A 7,442-nucleotide genomic window follows, 5' to 3' on the forward strand; every position below is an offset into this window, starting at 1 on the left:
TATTTAGGTAATCCTGTCATATTATATTTTAATCAGGCCAATACTTACATGCCTAATGTTTTATATTTTAATTTTTTTTCAATTTTATACATTTTTTTTCCGGTTCAGCCTGAATTAATTCTGTATTGTCCATGTAATATGAAGTGGATTTTTTCGTGCTCCTCTGGATGGATGCCAGCTCCGGTACTGCACCAAGAATACATGCAATGTTAAATGTTCAGATGCGCTTGTAATTTGTGTGCCACAAATTGATATCAAGCATACTATAAAATACTTCCTCCCTTTTTTTTTAATAGGCTGGTTTTGTTTTTAGAGAAATTTAAGGAAATTAAAAGAACTAATCATTGAAAGTGATCCTCATTACACTTGTCGATAAAAGAATTGAAGTGAAGTGAAATGGTTCCCATGACACTTGTCGTCAAAAGAATTAAAGTGAATTGATCCACATGACATGACACTTGTCATCAAAAGAAGTTAAGAGAAAAGTGATCCCAAAAAATTAAAACAACATTTGACTTTCCTAATTAAGAAACCAACCTATTTTTTTGAAACATTTATTCATAGAAACCATCCTATTAAAAAGAAACGAAGTGAGTAGATTAAAAACCATTAAGCTAGCTTGGCAAATTGGAACTACGAAGAATATCATTAAAACGTCGTCACAAATGTCGAGAAGCTACTTATATATATATTGATTATACAAAGTATACATACGCACAGGTTCATCAGTTTCTTCAACATTTATCAATGTAAATTATGTAATCTCTTTCGCCGCAATTATCACACCTTTGTAGTCGTCAGTGTCCTCCAAAATTATTATCCTTGAGAATGGCTCTTCTTCTCTTCGTTTAACTGTTCACAATCATGCTTACAAAGGTGAACTTTATAATTCTAAGCACTATCGCAGGTGTAAACATAAAATACTACATTCACATGACAGTTGGCAGGAAACGTACCTAATTCTCTTTATAAGTTATTAATGCTCCGAAAGTCTTTTGGCAGCAGATAAGTATTATATAATATCTTTCTTGTGCGATTTTAATTATCAACGCCAGACTACTCCATACAATTCCAACGCATTGGCAGTTCTAAGCCATGCATTATCTGAGATGATGGCGTTCCGTCGAAAACCAAGACGTCACATTTTAGAAGCTAAAAATTCCTCGATTGAGCTAACAGTGCTTACAGTGCTAGCGTTCGCGGAATTTTTAGCTTACAGTGCTTCGATAGAAATTATTTTATATTGAGAAACCATCAAACGATTTAATAATGGAAATTCTAGTGCATTAGCAATCACATCCCACAATAAAGTTTTCAAGATTACATAGTTTCATGGCCCCCATTCTTCGAAACAACTCCAACATAACTCCCCATGGCAGTCATCCAAAAACAAATTCAGCTAACATTGTGAACATCATTCTACACTTGAATGCAGATAATGATGCACATCACTCACAAAGCCAAGCTAGATTTGTTTCATATAATCATGTGAACATAGCAGATTCCAATGCCAACATAAAGAAATTTTGGTCCTTAAAGGTAAAAAATAGTTACATTTAATCCATTTCAAGTTAATTACCACCGTTATGACTGTATGATATAATGTAAATAGAAACGACAATATAATTTAGTACCGAGAAAAAATAGTTCCGTGCTTGATGAATTCTCCGAAAGGAATATCCGCAAGCTCATGCTCTAGACTTGTAGTATCTCTTTCAAAAAATATCAATAAACTACATCTTAATGTTCTAGTACATATGATTAGAACATTGCAATTCATAATATTAGCTTCTAGATTTCTTTCACTGCAAACGTCTTTGACTTTTAAATTGTTAATTGGATATTTTTTCTAACTACACCACTACATTACCAAGGGTTCATGTCAGTTTGCATCATGCGAACAGCAAGAGGTGGGGTTTCATATATAAATTCAAGGGTTAAATGTTGTGATGTACACCTTCGTAATGAGTCCAAAGCAGCACTTATTTTAAAAGCAGTTAATCGCTTTTTAGCGACTTTCTGTTTTAACCCCATAAACGGTCTCTAACGAGTCCAAAAGAGCATTCATCACCTCGAGAGACAACCTCCATTCTCCCAATAAATGAAATGAGCTGCACATTCTCTCACAAGTTGTGTTGGATCCTATGTAAATTATAGCAAACATTCCCAGACACGATCCTTCTTGTATCTTGATATATAATATCCTATACTTAGAGTGTACCCCCTACAGAAAATTCCAGAGTCTTTAATCATTTACTCTAGTCCCTTCTTCTACAGATGTCATTATAAATCAAGATCTAATAGATTGAGTTCATTAACATAATAAGAATAAGGAGGAAATGAACAGAGTTCATGGCTGCAAAATGTACCTTATTACGAAATAATCATGTGTGACTGACCAATAATCCTTCAAGCACACCAATACCCTGTACACCTTGAAATTCATGAACAATCCAACTGATTTCCGAGCTTAACATACAATGTAATGATGTATCTATGAAATTTGTGTAAATAAAAAAAGCATCAAATTAAAAATTAAAACAAAACATTATCAATCCGGCTTCCTAATTTAAGTTTGTTTAACACCTTGGTGCAGAGACTTTCCATTCAAGGGACGGCTTCTGTTCGTCGGGTCATATATCAATCACATCTCGATGAAGGTCATTCTGTGCACACCTTCTCTTTATCATAAATTAACATACCTTATGCATCATCCCCCAGCTAGCTTTCTCTGAATGATGACAAATTTATCATAGCCCATCATGGTAACTTTTTCCCCTTCATGATTCACAATAGAGATTAATTCATACCTCAGTTCCATGTTCGATTTAACAACCGTCCCTTTTCTGCTGTGGCAAGACTCCATATTCAACTACACAACAATCTCAAACATTATGATTTTATTTTTTCCTAAACTGGAAAATAGGTAAACATTTATGGAACGATAGCAAAAACAAATAATAGGTTTATAGCTTTGGATAGAGATCACACCGCGAATCTATATTAGTCTCTGGACCAAACAAAACAATTAATCAGATCATGGCGCAATAATGTAATTGAAAAACATCTCATAAGAACAAATCAAAAAAGTTAAAAAGTAAGATAACGTTTTTCATCAATGAGGAAATTAATCACATTTCCTGATTATGAATTGGTTCGTGAGAATACATACAGAATTTTTTTTTTTGACATGGAGTAGCTAGAGCAACAGCTGCGTAGAAGAAGAATTTGTACCTACGTATCCAGGCATAAGCTCTTGAAGCAAAGAGAGATTATAATCTATTACAGAAATATAAAACCCTACAGTAGACGATCCTCTCCAAGTTCTTCTCAAATACCCATCACCGATAGTAGATAACAGAAAACATTCTAGGTTTTGTGTGAAAATCATAAAAGGTAAGCTTGGGCTGTTGCATGTAATTCATCCTGGGCAATGCACGATAATTTAATGAAGATGCAGGAAAATTATCAAAAGAACCAAAATAAAACACAGAAAGGGAGTAAATCCTAATTTTAATTTGTTTGCTTCAAGCCCTTAACTAAGTAACTTCCAGCATAGAGTTGACAGATAGTGATTTATTTACCCGTGAAGAAATCAATTAAGAAATATTCAAATCAGTTGAAAAGAACAACATGTATCAGAATAAACATGATGATTACGATGAAAATTCAATAATAAAAACTGAAACAAATATGAAAAACTGAATCCTCAAACGTCTGTAAGAGAAAAGAGATTATCGGGAAAAGAAAACAACCACAACTCAAATCAGAACACCCATTGTTCGAATTAGTAACCAAAATAATATTAAGCTAGAATAAACTCAATCAAGGATTTAAGTAATATAAATCGAATCACACAAACATGAAGTTTCTAAACCGAATCCAGATACTGTTGTTATGTAATCAGATTAGATATGAAGAACTCGAAAGGATTATCAGAAATCGATAATCTTGGCAACAACAGAGAAGAGATTACCCTGAGGCTGAAAGAACAAAACCATGGTATTGTAATTTTCAGTAGTAATGGTTAATGGCAATGGTTGAATTTTTGCAGCGGAGATTAATGGTTTCAGGTTTAGGGTTTTTCGGCGACAGAGAAAAGGTTTTTTTTGCGACAGAAAATTGAAAGAATTTCGAAAGGTATCAAAGTATTCAACCATAAAATTGGCAGGAGACAATTTATTTATGGTAAACACCGTGAGCCCCTCATAGTTGTGACTCTTTCCTAACCGTCTAATGACTACTTCATCCCGAGCATCCCGACTTTTAGATCGGGTCTAAATTAAACGTCGTCCGTCTGATAGTTTTTGTCATCATGGAGACAAACACCGTACCTTTTTATAACAATGATATTGTTGGGAAAGCATTTTAAAACAACTACATAACGAATATAAAAATGACTATCAAATTATACATATTTCTTATAGTAACAATAATCAATTAAAAGGGTAATTTTAGAAATATCCCCTTGATTAGAGAGATAACTTATCTATTTATGAGACAAAATTTAAAACCAACTAGATCATCTAATTTGGGATGGAGAGAGTAGATACTAGTTTTTATTCTCGAGTCACTCCTAATCATCTCCTTACAACTTGATACTCCACTTAAATTTTCTCAAATCATCTCTCAAAAACTTTTTTTCTTATATTTTTCTTCTTCATCCCTTTTGTAAACAAAATTATCGGTAAAAATTACGAGGAAGGAACACTCTCCTAGAGAAGACTTGCATCTTGTTATTGCGTTTTGTATTTTAGAGAAAGAAGGAACTTATTCCGTGTATAAGAATTTGTATCGACAAACAGTTATGGAAAAATTTGTACAAGTTTGTTGTGGAAATCCTTATAATCGTACTCCAGTTGGAATTCAAAGTATATTTACCATTATCGAGCAATTGGCAGAAAATTTTTATTTCGATATTTTTATTTTAATTTGAGAATTTGAAGAAAAAAAAACTAATTCAATTAGCTTAATAAAGTTTTAAAATATGGTTAATCGTCATTATTTGAAGAACGTGAAAGAATTTTTTTATGAAAATGATTAAATGTCGATCAATTTTTTTATGAAATTGAGGGGATTACTGACAAGAAACAAATCTGTCACCCTATAAAGACCTCCTTTCAGACTGGCAAACAGATAATCTTGATCAAGATATAGGTGCTTAGAAAATCTCGAATAGTAACCCACATTTAAACCTTTTTTATGGATATGAGATCTGAATATGATGAATTATGTATCTGTATTGACTATTTTACTTATTCAGTTGTCATATATGTTGATTGCATTTTTTATTTAATCATTGACTATTCATTAAATCCTTTTAATAACGAACCTTTGATTTTGATAAGTATGATGTCTACATCCTCTAGAAAAATCTCTGAAACCGTATATAATGAGTTAAAGAATGTCTACATAGCTACTACACATCATCCTAATATTCATATTTGATATTTCAGTTGGAGAATTATTATTTTGGGTTTAAAATGGCTCCAGATCACCTATCTTCTAACTTCACGTCTCCGCTCGTCCTAACCAATGAGAATACATCACCTATGTTTTTCCTATATTTTTTTATTTGTAATTAACAATGTAATGAAATTACCTTAATATCGTTACTTCAATTACTAAAACATGTTGATATCTTATATCTGTCGTTCTTTTTGAAGAAAAACTATATTTACTCTCTTTGATAAAATTTAGATGTTCAATAACATATCTCAAAGATTTCAAATAAAGGGCTTTTCATATAATTTACTCTTTTTGATAAAATTTAGATGTTCAATAACATATCTCAAAGATTTCAAATAAAGGGTTTTTCATATAACAATGTTAATTTATTTATTTTTTGGAAAACAAAATTTTAGAACATTGCTTGGTCGAACTCACAAGTGTTGCTATATCAAGCTTGTTGTCAAATTTAGTTGTCAAAACTACATCTTGATTTCTGTCTACAATTAGTTAAGTCTCGGTCTAGGATAGTGGAGTTGAGAAACGAGCCAATCATCATTTGCACTCTACCGTTTGAAGGCGAAGATCAACCGAAGCTTTTGGAGAAATTCATTGACAAAAGGTAAGTGAAGACTGAACCACCTATTTCTCAAGTTATATTCACCTTTCTATCCTTGAGACGATTGTCGCATAACTAATTAGACTAGCTTGAATAGACAAGAATTTCGATTCGAGAACTAATTATTTAGTTTACGAATTTTTTGAAATATAATGACTAAGCTTAATAAACATTTGTTCATACTTGATCAAATTCGGTGGAGACCGATTTACTGTTCGGAAGGAAATCATGATTCAAGTTTATCATTCGAAAATAGCGTGGAACAGTGATATGTATCATTGATATTATTCAAGAATGTTTCGAATTGATTTAGAGAAATATGGAACTACTATGTTCGGAATACAAGACAGTGTTATCATTCTTACAAACTGAGAAAACTGTTATATGTCTGAAGTCGTATTACATGTATTCGTACACGTAGCTTAGTGGCTATACATCGACTTTCAGATTTATATGATATGCATATTCGTATGTACATTATGGGAAAATCTGTTTGTTTCGTGATCCGGATAGGTATGTATATTCGTATACAAACCATTGTGGAGCTATGGTAAGGGAACCGGGTTAAAATAATCAAACCGGTATGCGAGCCAAAACAGTTCTATATTCTAAAATCAGTTTAGTACCCAAACCGGTACGCAAGCTGAATGTCATGTGAACTCCAGAACCGGCATAGGTCTTAAGTTTGCAAACCGGTACGTGAACTAAAAAGTTCTATAGACTCCGGAACTTTAAGTTGGTTTAAAGTTTGCAAACCGGTACGTTAATATAAAAGTTTTGTAGAGTCCGGAACTTGGTAATTGCATAGGTTTGCAAACCGGTTTATGAACTGAAGACTTATGTACACTCCGGGACTTGGTAATTACATATAAGTTTGTGAAAAAGCGGGGGTCTAACAACCACACCCAATATTTCGTTTAGGCAATATGTATGGAATAACTCCAATATACTTCCAAGAGAATCAACTAGACAGTCAGACTCGATCAAGGAAAATACATCCAAGAGTTATATCTCTGTTTATCAATGTAATCAGAAAATCAAACAGATGAAAATCCGTGAGCCTAATTATTATGAGAAACAACTTGAACGGTACCAAAGACCAATGTTCAAGTGCCAATCAATTTATATCAACCAAAAGTTGGATTATCTAACCGATTGAACTATGCACAATCTGTGATATTTCAATTATATAGAAAATATAATACGGAAAAGAAATAACACAGACACCATAAATTTTGTTAACGAGGAAACTTCAAATGCAGAAAAACCTCGGGACTTAGTCCAGATTTAAAAACCACACTGTATTAAGCCGCTACAGACTCTAGCCTACTACAAGTTAACTTCGGACTGGAATGTAGTTGAGCCCTAACCAATC

The 7,442-nt window shown here is 32.8% G+C and overlaps 1 long non-coding RNA gene across 2 annotated transcripts; it reads right to left on the minus strand.

Annotated features, from left to right (window-relative positions):
- Positions 1 to 1,626: 1,626 nt before the first annotated feature.
- LOC113320362 lies at positions 1,627 to 4,137 on the minus strand. 2 transcript variants are annotated; one of them, XR_003346068.1, is made up of 3 exons: positions 3,977 to 4,137; positions 2,370 to 3,234; positions 1,627 to 2,224 (listed from the first exon to the last, which is right to left on the minus strand). It is a non-coding gene; the product is annotated as an uncharacterized LOC113320362 (long non-coding RNA). The 2 variants fall into 2 exon arrangements; XR_003346067.1 differs by having other exon boundaries at positions 2,370 to 4,137.
- Between the last annotated feature and the right edge of the window lie 3,305 nt (positions 4,138 to 7,442).

The sequence above is a fragment of the Papaver somniferum genome, chromosome 11, assembly GCF_003573695.1.
Source record: "Papaver somniferum cultivar HN1 chromosome 11, ASM357369v1, whole genome shotgun sequence".
NCBI lineage: Eukaryota > Viridiplantae > Streptophyta > Magnoliopsida > Ranunculales > Papaveraceae > Papaver > Papaver somniferum.